This window comes from Podarcis bocagei (assembly GCF_964188305.1).
Source record: "Podarcis bocagei genome assembly, chromosome: 15".
Classification (NCBI taxonomy): Eukaryota; Metazoa; Chordata; class Lepidosauria; order Squamata; family Lacertidae; genus Podarcis; species Podarcis bocagei.
The window spans coordinates 4,528,727-4,543,704 of NC_138141.1; the positions used below are offsets into that span (position 1 = coordinate 4,528,727).

General features: G+C 40.8%; 1 protein-coding gene across 2 annotated transcripts in view; it reads right to left on the reverse strand.

The window, feature by feature from the left end:
* The window catches only part of EBF2 (EBF transcription factor 2), a 265,985-nt gene that overhangs the window by 91,154 nt on the left and 159,853 nt on the right, over positions 1–14,978 (reverse strand). The gene's annotated exons all lie outside the window — the stretch shown is intronic.

The following is a 14,978-nucleotide window of genomic DNA, read 5'->3' on the forward strand; positions in this document are numbered from 1 at the left end:
GCAAAACCAGGTCACCAAAGGGCAGCTCCACATCATACAGTTAAAGCACTTCCCCAAAAGAATCTTGGGGACTGTAGTTTTTCCCTTACAGAGCTACAATTCCCACTTCCCTTAAGACATGAATCTGCTCAATGGCAGAGCACATGGCTGGTGCCAGCAGGGAGACCAAAAGGAGGTGGAACCAGATCCATGGGAAGACATGCCCAACTAATATGAACTTTGTCCCTGGCCTCCTTGCTATTAGGTTGCCCAAGGGCAACACTGAGACTATGAGGGAGAAAGCTTAGAGCCAGTGTCAGCCCCTGGACAAGTTGTAGGTGAGAAGAGGGTCGACTGAGGTCAAGCTGAGGCAGCGCAGGGCCCCTATTACCCAAGTAGATCAGCCTCAGTTGCACACTGTGCATTCAGAAGGTTCCAGGTTCAGTCCCTGGTGACTCAAGCTATGGCTAGGAAAGATCCCTGTGTGGAAACTTGCAGAGGTGGACTAGATCACCTCCTAAGTAAGGCAGCTTCCTGAGTTCCTGTGTATATTTCCGTGGGAAGGTGCCAAAGCTGTGTAAATAGACACAGTTCAAATGAAGTTCATGGCTAGCTGGAGCTCCTTATGGAGCAAGTGAGCTGCTCTAGCATATGCAGCCCTTATGGTAACAAAGACAATAACAGCACCATACACACTTATATCAAGATGCCGCCCCCTAAGTGTGTTGAGTGTGCTTTCTTAGAAACATCTTCAAAGTCCTGAATTGCAAGCGATGGTTCCCCACCATTTCAACATCAGCCTCTCAACCTCTTCACAAACAAATACTGCACCCTAAATCACAAGGAATGTTTAGCATTTCAGCTTCAATGGGTCACTGCCTACACTCAGCCTTATTATGGCTGCTTTATTTGCTTTAAACCCCAGTAGAAACATTAAAGTGCCTAATTTTCTTCCTCTGGCTTTAAACTTCTTTAAATACTCACATATGCTCAAGATTGTGTGTGTGTGTGTGTGTATCCCCTTTAGTTGAACCATGTCACTCATTCCTTCCCCTCCTTTCAGATATTTTCTAGCCAGTCTCTAATGATAACTAAGCAGCCATATAAAAGAGTTCTGTGCTGTCTTTTATATATACCCAGATATTTTACATGCTTGCATCTGCTAAAGGCATTAATATTTATGGAGGTATTACAATAAAAATGACTTCGGGAGAGAGGAAGCAAAAAGGAGGCAGAGCTTAACACCACAGAAGTATGATTTAGGGGCAATGGGAGAGCCACAGAATGGGTTTTCCTGGTTTTTATATAATTAGAAAGCGGCTTTCACAACTTTTCCTGGACAAAATTCACACAGGCATTAAACAGGGACTCCAATGGCTACTTGGCCCATGCTTGGCTTCACATAAGGATATTTTCAGCCATGACTCAAACTCTTGCTGCCACATGTGGAAAGATACAGCCTGTTTCATGACATATTTCAATCATTCAAGTACTTGAGGCAAACCTGGCCTAATTTGAAATGCATGGCTATTTTGGAGAAGTATTCCAGGCCTACTAGAACCATAGGCATCTAAAGGCAACCAAACACAAAATTTAGTGAAATCATTTTTTTCGACCCCTCCAGTCTGTATAAAGCTAAGAGGCCAGCATATTGTAGTACAGGAGTAAGGAACTTGTGAACCTCCAGATGTTGCTGGACTACCATTCCCATCATTCCCCTGACCATAAAGCTGGCTGGGGCGGATGGTCAGATGGAGTTCAATAACATCTGGAAAACCACGGGTTCCCCTCCCCATGCTGTAGTAGACAGCAATGCAGCCAAAGGATCTCTCTCCCCACCCTTTCTCTTTCAGGCCATAAACCTGTTTTGGGCTGTTCCACTTTAGACCACAAGTCTAAATGCTACATGGGGTGGAAGGATTCACCATGAGCAGGAGCTCCACGTGCCCCAATTTTCCAGGGACAAACCCAGATTTTCAGAAGCTGTCCCAATTTCTGCTTTGTCCCTATTTTCATCAGATAAATGTTGTGAGGGTATGGAGTTATGCAACCCCCCAAGCCAAGGAGATAAGTAGCTATACAAACTTTAGAAGACATCTGAAGGCAGCCCTGTGTAATTTTATTATGTTTTTATATATGTTGGAAGCTGCCCAGAGTGACTGAGGCAACCCAGTCAGATGGGTGAAATAATAATAATAATAATAATAATGATGATGATGATGATGATGATGATGATGATGGAAAATAGGACATCCCTATTTTCATTGGAGAAATAGTGGATAGTATGCATGAGGACTGGGCTCAATGATTTCTGTGCTCTTTTTTCCCTTTTTCTTAATTTATGGATGTGGTTGGGGGAATACCAAAAGGGGAAAGCTTCACTTTCAGAGGGTAGGGCAAAATTCTTGTACTTTTCACCAGGATGGAGAACTGACTATTAATATGCAGTAGCAAAGTGTTTAATATTTCTCCCCCTCCCCCCAAGAGCTCTTCAAAGTAATTCAAGCCCTTTGGCAGCCTACACTGTTGTTGTTGTTGTTGTTGTTGCTGCTGCTGCTGCTGCTGCTGCTATTATTATTATTTGCAAATTTAACAACAAACCCCAATAAAAAACCATAATCAGTTCACAGTCTGAATGCAATAGCCCTAAGTGCATACATCTTAAGTTAAACATATAATATAAACCTTCCAAATATCCAGTAACGTATTCACACAAAGCTGTTATCTGCTTGGAATATGTTCAAAGGCTTCAAGGGCTATCAGGTCCTCAGACCCTTGTGCAACAGAGCAGCATTCTGCCTTTGCCTCCTAAATAGTTATTAAGTCACTAAGAATATATTCAAGGGAAGGGACAGAGAGAAAATCAACAGCACATTATGAATCAACTCATTTCCATATAGCTATTTTAATTGCCCTGGAAACAACATCAGAAAAAAATAGTAGTCTTGCTTCCAGAAGGAAAATCTGAGCATTGGCATTGCCAACTGGGAGGTCAGCAAGATAGAGAGCCTTATTCCAATAGCATCATGCAAAGGATGGAGACAACAAATTGGGGTGTTTTGATGCAAACTTCCTCAGTCTTTAAGCATTCCAGAATCTAGACACAGCCCCCCCCCTTCAACTTGGACAATTATGTTTGTTTGTTTTCCTGTCTTTTTTCTCCTCTCACCATCAGCATGTATTATTATCAGGACACAGTCGCAAGGTTACCAAAGCTATTTTTCAGGTGCCGCAGTCCATACCTTCTAACACTTGACAGATGAAAATAGTTTACCCTTGGCATTATATTATGTGAGCAAGCAGCTCAGATGGCCCTCAGTGAGTGAGGAATAAAGCCGCTTTCAGAGGGGTCCAGCAACATGATCCCATCTGGCTTGTGAGATCTGATAGAGCAGACCTCAAATATAAGAATAATCTCCGACACAAATACTTCCATGGTGTTTTATTTCATGTGCATCTCTCACCACTCCTCAAAAAAGCAAAAAAAAAAAAAAAAAAGGCTCAGAGGAAAATTTGGGGATTCACACAATGAGAGTTGTGTGAAATGGAACAATTCTACTCTGTAATCATTTTGAGATTCCAGCACCGAGTGGTTCCACTGTGGTTAAATCTGGATAGAAACTAGGGATTAAAAAAGAGGAAAGAACAAATACTAGGAATATGCTATTCCTCCCCCCCTCAACCCCCCAAACATTCAGTTGCATTCAATCCTAATCCTACTCAGAGTAGACCCACTAAAATAAATGGCCCTCACTAAGTAATGTACATTAATTTCAACCCGTCTACTCAGGGTAAATCTTGGTTGGATACAACCCTTTTTCTTTTTTTGGGGGGGGGACTGCATTTTTTCTATTCCACCAGTTCATATTGATTTCAATAGGGAAACTGAAAGAGGTTAAAGTCCAGAAAATGCCTGGCTGGGGGGCAAACAGCAATCTACCGCTGCTGATCCTTGGGGAAAGAAATCTTTAGTGGTGAGTTGCTGTCTGCTGTACCATCAATCATTTTGGAAGCTGAAATCCTATATATCAGGGTAGCCAATGTGGTACTCTCCAGATGTGGTTGATCTGCACCTCCCCTCATCCCTGACCACAGGCCATGATGGCTGGGGCTGATGGGAGATGAAGTCTTGCAGAACAGGTGAGGTCCCTACAGACTGGAGGTGGGCAAATTTTGTTCCCATCTTCAAAGGGGGGCGGAGAGAAGACCCAGGTAACTACTGACCAGTGAGCATGACATCGGTACCAGGGAAGGTTCTAGAATAATTCAGATAAGTGTGTGTGTGTGTGTGTGTGTGTGTGTGTGTGTGTGTGTACGCACTCGCTGTTTCAGGTTTGTGCGAGCATGTGCACAGTTGGGCAGTGTTAGAAACTGATATATGAAAGCTAGGAGCTAAAGGGCACCTTAATCCTAGGTTATGGGCGCAACAACGGAATGTCTAGGCACTTTTTCTATATAACAAGAATACAAAGCTGAAAATGAATGAACTGAAGCTAAAATATTATGCACCTAGAACAATAAAAGTTTCGAACACTGCAGTTGGGTGGGTATGTACATGAGCAGGATATTTTACACATGTATACAGTCTCTCTCTCTCTCTCTCTCTCTCTCTCTCTCTCTGTGTGTGTGTGTGTGTGTGTGTGTGTGTGTGTGTGTGTGTGTGTTTTCAAGGTGGTGTGAGTGATGCCAACAACAGCTTATCAGGTTTACAAATGTGACTGTGGGTCTAAAATATTTAGTAACCTCTGGTCTAATTGCTGCACCACACTGTCATATTCCATAATTATAGGCATTGCGCATAGCATCCAGCAGATGGCTCTTTCTGAAAATACTGGAGTACTAGCAAAATTCTCACTTCAAACTTGAAAGCACACCACATTATTTTGCCAGTAGATGCTGCCATATATTTTAATTAGACAGGAAAAGCTTTGTAACTGCTCAAAACTTCATCAAACCAATGAAAGTGTATCTTTCCTGACAAGTCCAAATAAAATACAACAGTAGTTTTTGACAAAATGGGAAAGAAATATATGAAAAAACTGAGTAAAACTATTAATATGTCGCATTTCAGTTGTACCTGTGGCAATTTTTATCAGATTGGTTTTCAGTTTGGAACATTCATCAGTTAGATGAATCAGGTTTTTGGTGTCATTTCTATAAGTTTCAGAAAAATGATTCTTATAATTGTGGAACATCATCAATATCATTATTTTGATTGTTTGCCTTAATTCTTATGCCCCTTTAATACCTTGAAATGAATGTGAGTTCAACAACAGGCTCCATTATAATTGCTCCAGTGGATCAACACCTTTCTTATTATAGCATTTATCATACCTAGAAGGGAGTAGGGAGTTGTGGCCCTCCAGATGTTATTGGACTACAACTCCCATCAGCCCGAGCAGCATGTTAATCTGGAGGCTTCCCTATTTCTAACTTAAAGTTTGAAATAAATATTCACATTCAACATACCTAGTTTAGATTAGAACTGAAATGTTGACTGTTCAAATGCTTAATCCAGGGATCCTCCAGATGTTATTGGACTTCACTAACATCATCCCTGACCATTGGTCATGCTGGCTGGGGCTAATGGGAATTGGAGTCTAACAACATCTGGAGCACTGCAGGTTCCTCATCCCTGGACCAATCATTTCATTAATGAAGTTTGACCAAAGTACTTACATAAACTGCTAATGAAAAGAACCATCTCAAGAGAAGCATTCCTGTTTACCTTTCTCACACGGGAGGGGATGCCTCTTTTAATGGTTTAATCAATTTTGCCTTCTGCATTCCTGTGTGTGAGAGAACCAGTCTCAGCCCTAGTATCAGCCTTTGCATTCCATCAATGACTAGAAATATACAAACAAAGCATTTAAAAAAATATTGCAGGGATTATTTTTTTTAATGTGGGAGAACATTCAATATGTAATGCTCTTCTTCCCCTTTTTCCTTTCATCCACCATTTATTTTCTAACATAGCAATTATACAAAACTACAACTGCTTACTGCTTACATCCCAGCTCCAAAGACAGTCATTTGCTACTCTCACACTCACTAGGAACCAAATGATCTCCAAGGAAAGCCACCTTGTTTTGTATTCCAATGAAAATCTGGCCCCATTAATAAAAATAATAATTGAACTCTATGGGCTGGGATTGAAAATAAAACACTATCCTAACTGCAATTGTAATTGCAGTTGTTATTCCAAAAGTCTTCAGAGAGATATTTGCAAATTGCAATAGGAGCAGCTTCCCTTTCTCCTCAGTTTCCCCTCCCCTTTTTCTCTCCTTCTCCCCTCCCCACCCACAAAAAAGCCAGCATGAAAAAAATGGATGAGAATTATAGCCGGGGTAGCCTATGTGGTGTTGTCCAGCTGTTATAGACACTGGGTCATATCCAACTAGCTTCTCTTCAGAGTTGACCAGTTGAAATTAATTTCAGCAGGGTTGCTCTGTGTAGGACTAGCATTGGCAACAACCCTACAATTCCCATATGCTTGACCACTGACCAGACCAGCCACAGTTAATGGGAGTAGAGGTTCACAACATCTGGAACACACCCCATTGGTTATCCCTGATCTATGAATACCCAAAGATTCTAACACAATTTTGTCACAATGTCCTATAAGTAAAGGAAGGCCTCACGTATGCATGCTCAGGTAGGAATAAAATGGCAGAGTCTCGAGGTGGTAGAAGTATGAAGGAACCCAGATGCAGACAGGAAAAACTGAGAGGTGAAAAGTGGGGGAGAGGGGATCCAGCCACTGATAATGTTCTGAGTGCTATTATCCCAAGGCCATTTTCTTTGTGAATTAAGTAAGGAATTCAGGGTTAAGACACAAGCTCACATCCTCTCTTTGTCTTATAGAAAAATGTATAATCAGATACCTTCCCACATGCTGCATAGGTAGAATGAAATGTTTGGATTTAGAAAGAAACTCTGCTTGTTAGTTAATACCTTGATATCTTCATTCAGTGCTGACATGCCTGAATTGAATGTAGGACATTCTGTATGTGCAAAGCAGAATTCTACACTTCAGTAGTAAATGGCAAATCTACCAATACTCCTGTTTTCAAGGTGGAAAAGTAAGGTGCAAAATACACTGTAGTACAATACCTGCTTTGAATGCTGAGATATCATACTAATGTACAGAAAGCTTTGGTATGCACATTCAGGACACAATTCTACACTCCAAGTTCAAACACTAGTACAACCTGCAAGTGCATTCTCAAATGACTCAGGAAAGATGTAAAACAAACCATAATGCAACGCATCCTTGATCACAATGAAACTCAGTATGTTTTGACCTGAACACAATTGGTCTCATAAAACTGTATACCTTATTTGTTGGGGTGGGAGCTATTTCATTGTATTCTACTGCAAGTGGCAGCAGCATCAGTATTGGAAGCCTGGCCACCATTTCTCAACCTCTGCGATGTTCTCAACTGAATATCATTCCATTGCAAGTGGGGGGGGGGGCACAGATTTGGCCACCATTAGATCCTGGAGAATTCCAACATAAATGGGAGCAGAAATTGCTGGTGTCCACTCATTTGTCCCACATCTGGAATGGAACTCAATCCAGCGGATACAACCATGTTTGCTGTTGTTGTTTTCAGTCTGCAAAGGATACATCGTTGATGACATTCATCACATTTGCATTGTGTTTCCTTTGCACTGAAATGAATGGTGTGAAATAATATCACTACAGTGGACAGTGAGATGAATAGTTTTTGTCAGAAGCTAAACTGCAGAAGAACAGAAACAGCACTGCATGCAGGGAACACGAGCTGCAATGAAAATCGATGCCTTACATCCCATAACACACACAGTGGCAAATATTTGGAGAAATTCTAGCAGGTGAGAAAAATAAAAAATCTCAGGAGGAAAAATGTCTTCTGAGGAACTTTGGCACAGTTCCCATGTATATGTCTATTCCATCCTCTATATCAGTTAAAGGATCAGGTTAGCAGCTGATGGGAGACATTTTTGCTTAAGATCTTGCAGAATGGCTCTGTGTGTGTGTGTGTGTGTGTGTGTGTGTGTGTGTGTGTGTGTGTGTGTCAGAGAGAGAGAGAGAGAGAGAGAGAGAGAGAGAGAGAGAGAGAGAACACTGGGCTGGATGGATCAAAAATAACACAGTTTCATATGTTCCTATATTCCCTGTCAGAAGTTCAAACATTAATGTTTATTTCAAATGTGGGGAAGCAGGATGCGAAAACCCATGGTTATGAGATACCTGAAATGAAGCCTCATGAATCCTACAATTTCCTAATGCAAAGCCTTATTTCAGACTCAAGATTATTGGGGCAATTATTACTCCTTTGCATCCCCCATTCCCAAGGCAGCACCAATTACCAACAGACACATTCATCCTCGACAGAGCCCAGTTATTCCTGTGCCTTTGGAGCAAATCCCCCTTTCTCCCCCACATCTCTGTGGAAGGCTGTGCACTGAACACCAATGACACCACTAGCCTTTTCTTTTCCTTTTCATCCTTTTTTTTTTTTTTTGCTGTTGACTGGTCCACTGGTTTTTACTATTGCTGCCAGATGGTAGAGGCCAACCCGATTTAAAAAAACAAACACCCTCTGCTATTTAATTCCAAACTTGGTAATAACTTTCCTGTAACTCTCAGAGAGGAGGAGGAGGAGGCAGCAGTGGCATGAACATTCAAGAGACAGAATCAAGGTTAGGAACCTATTTTACACCTGCCAGAGCAGATAACACTCAGATAAGGGCTTTCACTCCTACACAAGTCCCTAAACTGCAGTTGCGTGAAAGGAAACGTACATTAATTTGCTAAGAGAGCCAATTTAGAATCAAGCACCTTGGGTCCACATACCTTTTCCCCTTCATCTCAAAGGTCTGTTCAGTTGGTGTTTTTACACCTATTGCACTGGCGTGTCTTAGTCGCTGACGATGACCTTGAGTTTGAACACTGATGTAACATTAGACTCCAATGACAGATTTATAGAGTGGCAGATATGGGTGCCTACCTCTTCCCTAAGACAGGACGGCATCCCATGTTTGTTAGCATCATTAAACTAAAACTGACTTTTCACCTGCTCCCATACCATATGCAGCTGCAAATTTTTAAATTAAAACTATGAAGCCATGCATAAATTTACATATATTACAGACTAGCCTCTCCATTTAACATGCAAATGTACGCCAATGTTTCAGAACACCTTCTGTCGCTAATTAATTTGCTGAATTATAATTAGACTAATCCTGCATAATTAATAAGCACAGATTTTTTTTTAATTTGTAAGCATCTTGATGAGATCATTCACTTCCTTCTATAAACTGCTAAGTAAGTGTTAAAAAAAAAATCAACCCCGGTAAGAACATATGTGAGAAAAGCATGTTTGATGCTGCATACAAATTCAAACAAGCGGGAAAGATAGAGGTAAATCAAGATCAATTTAGGAATCGTACTTCAGGAAATAAGAGACCGCCAGTGAATTATTTGCAAGGACAGGGATAAATGTTCTACTTGTTACCAAGAAGTTCCTCCTTGGTACTTTCAGCCCGCTGGATTTTTCCTCAAGCATGCACTGAGGCAGGAACGGATTACAAAATCGTCTGTGGCATTAAGAAGTGACATGATATTAACACACCCTTGTATATCAAACGTTTGCCTTGTACACGCTGTGTGTTGATAAGCACTTTTGATGGTATTTGGAACTGTTTTCATTCCATCTGCCAAAAACAACAGCAATCGTTCTAGTGGAACAATTAAGTGCCATTAGTATTGGAGGCATTCGGTAATAATTAGAATGAAGGGGATCACTTTAATGTTGGAGAACTTAGGCTTCAAGAAGCATGTGTGCCAATGAGCAGAAGAGCTTTTAAAATGTAATTTGACAGCCTCGTAGCAAGTGCATCACTTACCCAAACTGAGATTTCAAGGCTACATTTTGTTATGAGCCAATCACTGTGGATCCAATAAAAATGGATCTCTGTAGTGGATTTAATGAGAGGTCACACAATCCAGATCTGTCTTTCCCAAACTTTGATACCACTTTCCCACCCCACTTCTGAATTTAAATTGCAGGGATATTTACACACACACACTTTTACACACATTTTTAAGATGAAATGAAGAAGTCAATGCGGAGTATCCTCTGAGCAAAGGCTATTCTGCAACATCTTTCTGAATCAGGACGAATGACTGAACCCAAGGCAAGCAAAGGGCAAGATAACCCAGCTCCAGAAAGGATTGATTTGAAAGAGGCAAGAACAATTCAGTTCATCACACTGGAAGGCAATGGGAAGCTTCATCAGAGCGCAGGCCACTCTGGGCATGTCTGCATCAGTAAGAAATTATCCAGGGCATGGGCCCAGCTGTGTTCGCTCAGTGCCTGGATAGGAGACCACCTTGTAACCTCATTTCAACTTGAGTTCAATGATGTAAAAAAAGTGTGAAATAAAAGAAAGAATAGATGAGAAAAATATGAATATGGCAGAATAAATGCCATCCATGCTGGATTAAACAACACAGTGAATCCTAAAGATACATGGTATATATCATCTCAAATGAATTTTCCAGACTAATATGAGATTTTTATGTAGAACTGAGTCAAAATTTCTCTCTTCCTTCTTCTGTTTTAGATTTCTGAGAAATTTCCGTGACACACTTTATATAGGACTGCCTCTGAAGACGATTCAGAAACTAGTGCAGAATTCGGTGGCCAGGATGCTTACCCAGGCGAGATGGTTTCAGCATACCAATCTTGGCCTGACTGCACTAGCTCCCAATTAGCATCTGGGCCCAATTCAAAGTACTTGTTTTAAAGCCTTAAGTGGCTCAGGAACCCAAGACCTCAAGGACCACCTCGCCCTATATAAACCGCCCCGAACTCTGTGCTCATCCTCCGAGGCCCTTCTTCATTTGCCTCCTCCACAACAGGTCCAAAAGGTGGCAACGTGAGAACAGGCCTTTTCTGCAGTGGCCCCCCATTTGTGGAATGCTCTCCCCAAGGAGATTCAGCTGGCACCTTCATTATACTCCTTTAGGCGCCAGGCGGAAACATTCCTCTTCAACCAGGCCTTTGGCTGATTAATATTCTATGGCCTTTTAAATGTGTTTGTGGAAGGGGAAGTTATTATTTTGTTTTAACTATTTATTTGGTGCATCTGTCCTGTATTTTTATCCTGTGAAGCGCCCTGAGATCTTTGGGTGGTGTATAAATTTAATAAATAACAAATAGAAATCCCTAACACAAGGAGCCCCTTTTGCCCAGTACTTCTGGTCACTAACAAATTTTACAAGAGTGAAAATTTGAGGAGGGAACTGAAGGGGCAACCCCCCCCCCACTTCATTGCAATATGTGCCTGTATTGCCAGCTGAGGGGCCGGCTGGCATTCATCAGAGGCTCGGCCTTGCAATCTCTACTTCTGGTGTGGTGCCTCAGGCCCAGGGGATAAATGCAATGATCCAGGCCTCTCCAGCTCCCCCTCAGGACCCTTCCCAGTCCATGCCCTTCACCAGCCTTGAGTAGTATGGCCAGTCTGGAAGGTGCTATTGATTCTCTGCTCTTACTTTAGTTGTTGATTCCTTCTCTGCATGATGTAACTTAGCGCTCTCCATAAATTTTGGACCAGAACTCCGATCAGTACTGACCATTGGCCATATGGACCAAGGCTGATGGGAGATGGGTCTGAAAACATCTCAGGAAGAGTGGACCAGGTTTACAGAATCCAGTTCTTCATATGTTGATGACAAGCCATATGTTCTTCAAAGAGATGGTTTCAGTTTTGTAATACACTTTCTTTGTTTTCCTGCCAATCAAGTATTATTACTACTACTGCTGCTACTTATTATTATTATTATTATTATTATTATTATTATTATTATTATATATTATTATTATTATTTACAACTACAGCTCAGTCTTGATTCTAAAAAAAACCCCTCAAAGCAGCTTACAAACAGAATAAAACAATAAAAACAGTTAAAACATTTAATATTTAAAACATTTTTTAATTGAAAAACCAACAGTTAACCAAAAACAGATTAAAGCATGCATCAACATTCAACATGTCTGCATAGTTTTTAATTAAATTGAAATTTATTGACCTAAGGTCCCATCTGCACTACACCTTTAAAACGGTTATGGCTTCCCCAAAAGAACCATGGGAACTGTAGATTGCTAAAACTGTTCAGAATTGCTAGTCCGATATCCCTTTTGAAGAACTATAAAACATGGAGTTCCCCGGTAAAAGGGTTTGATTGATTGTTAAACCCCTCTGGGAACTGTGGCATCTGGGAATAGGGGCCTCCTAACAACTCCCACTACCCTTAACAAACAATAGTGCCCAGTATTGGCAGGGGGGGGGGGTATAATACTGCTTTGAATGTAAAGTGCCGATGGGGCTTTAGTCACGTCCATCAATTTCAGTGGTGTTTGTCTGAGTAGAACACAAGACACAACCCAATAGTTCTAAAATAAGAAGACCACATCTTCTTATGATGCAGACCACATTCACTCCAAGGGACTGCTTCTTTTAAGATGGCAAACAGGGAATGTCTACAGTTTTCATTTATGTACTATTAAAAGCAATGCAAAGGGACGGTGCAAGAATTGCTGGCTCACAAAGCCACAAAATTTGCAAGGAGATGTTGGAGACCATCTAGTTCACCACCTTGTTCAATGTAGGATCTGCAGTGCAGTCTGTGCCCAAAGCAAACCTAATAGATGGCTATCCAGCTTCTTCCAGAGAAGAAGAGCTCACTATCTCCTGAGGCAGCTCTGACAGTTCTCTTACAGTTTTAGCTGAAATCTGCTCCCTCTCCTGCAATTTCTGCCCATTGGTTCTAGTCCTGTCCTTTGGAGCAACAGAGATCATGTCTGCTCCATTTTCTGTGTGACTTCCCTTCAGATATTTAAAGACTCTCATCTTCTATTCTTCAAGCAAAACATACCCAGCTCTTTCAGCCATTCCTCGTAGGACTTGTGGTTTCCATATATAATTTGCTGACTGATTAAATGGGGGGGGGTATTTTTTAAGTTAATCAAAATGTTTTGACCTGATTAATCTAATTGACTCAGTGTTGCAGCCCAACATTTTGCATAATTATTTTACTGGTCACAGAACTCCAGTTTTCTGGATTTGGATGATATCAGCAGAGATTTCTGTTCTTTTATTAATGTAGAAAAGCATTGCTTTCTTGGCCTTGAAACTATTTTTTGCATCGTTTATCTAGAATGGGAAATGGGCAACCATTTTAATCAGATATCCATTTTTGATGCACCTTTCATAACAGTATAGATTATGCATACACATCCATCCATTTAGAAGGAGAAAACAGCTGGAGCATCTGCTTTGCTTTTAGAAGGTCCTTGGCATCTCCCTCTGGGAAGATAACTGGCAGACAGTGTAGACAACACTAGATGGACCCCGTCTAAGACACCTTCCTATGTTGCAAAGGAGTTTTTGTCCTCTTAACAACTCTTCAGTGTGTCTTGTCTGAATGTGTTCTATTCCCTACCAGCAAAGGTTTCTTCCTTTTCCTCAGTCTTATCACTAGGAGCGTTGGACATTCGCTGGATGCTGCAATTTGGAAACTATTCCTAGTTAAGCTTCACCCTGCTCCCCAGGTCACCATAAATCTAAAGGTTTTTTTTTTAAAAAATGGAACCAAGCTTTGGATCACATGCAAAGCTTGCAGGATGTTTCCTTGGTTTATTTCATCCAGATGTTTGCATTTTCAATAATTGAGAAGCTGCTGGAAGAGCTAGACATCAAGACTAGCAAATGGAACCAACAAGGGAGTAGCATTGTCATTAGCATGATCTTGTTGGATGAGAGATTAGATTAAGGAGTCAATGCCTTCTTTGTCAGAGCAAGTTATGGCATGAACCCATTACTCATCAACTTCAGAGCCACCCAAAGGTATCTAAATGGGGAGAGGTGAAATTCCCCCCTTCTCTTCCTTTATTGTTGCTTTGGCCTGCTCCTTACCAGGGATCAACATATCTTTCAATTTCCATTTTTCCCTGTTTCTAATTTTTCCAAACTCAAGTTCAGTACTCTGTATTGCCATATTTTGGCATTTTTCTTAAAGTCCTCCTGAAAATTCTCCAGCATTTTAGTGCACATTTTAATGCAATTTTGTCCAATATAGACATTTTTTTGCAAAACATTTCCCCCTAATATAATACATTTTTGTATGTTGCTTTCACAAATATGTGCATTCATAGGCAAACTTTACTCTAGTATAGACATTTTGTACACGTCAGTTGGCTGGAGAACTGCTTTGCAAAATATAGAGAGGTGTAAATTTCAAAGGATGGTTGTGTTTCAGTTTGCCCATTTTTTCAGAAAGTGTGAATTAGGTATCCTGAAATTTCTCCCCCATCCTTACTGTACAATGCAGTATTCTAATACTCCTGCATTCCAGGTTAACCAGGACAATTTCTAAAATTCATTTCATGTTTGGAGAACACATAGTTTTCCTTCAGCATTGAGTTTGCCCAGGTCATTTGCATCTCCTTCACCCTCCTTCCACATTAGTGATGTCACTTTTTTACAGTGTTTTGATTCTATGTGCAATTGCATCTGGGGTCTTTTTATGCATTTCTAACTTTTTGATATTGGAAGCTGCAAATAGATCGGACCTGAGCTTTCTGGCAGATTGCCTATGCCTGCACCATCCTGCCTGCATTCTGAGATCTTTTAGCTGACTGAGTTTAGGGAGGGGGAGAGAGTGCAGTTCAGTTCACATTTATAGGTGAACCTACCTAATGCACACTTTCTGAACCAATACATGAATAGAAACTCAGACATCCTTAGAAATTTGCACATCTCTGAATTTAGCAGTGCAGTTCTCTAGCCAAGTGATGTGTACAAAATGTCTATACGGTTTAATGTGTGCATTAAATGCTTTTATTAGTGAAAAGCATGCAAACATGTATTGCCTTAAATAAAATTACTTTGAAAAAAGTTTATATTAGGAGAAATTCACATGAAAATGATGGTGGGTTTTCATGAGA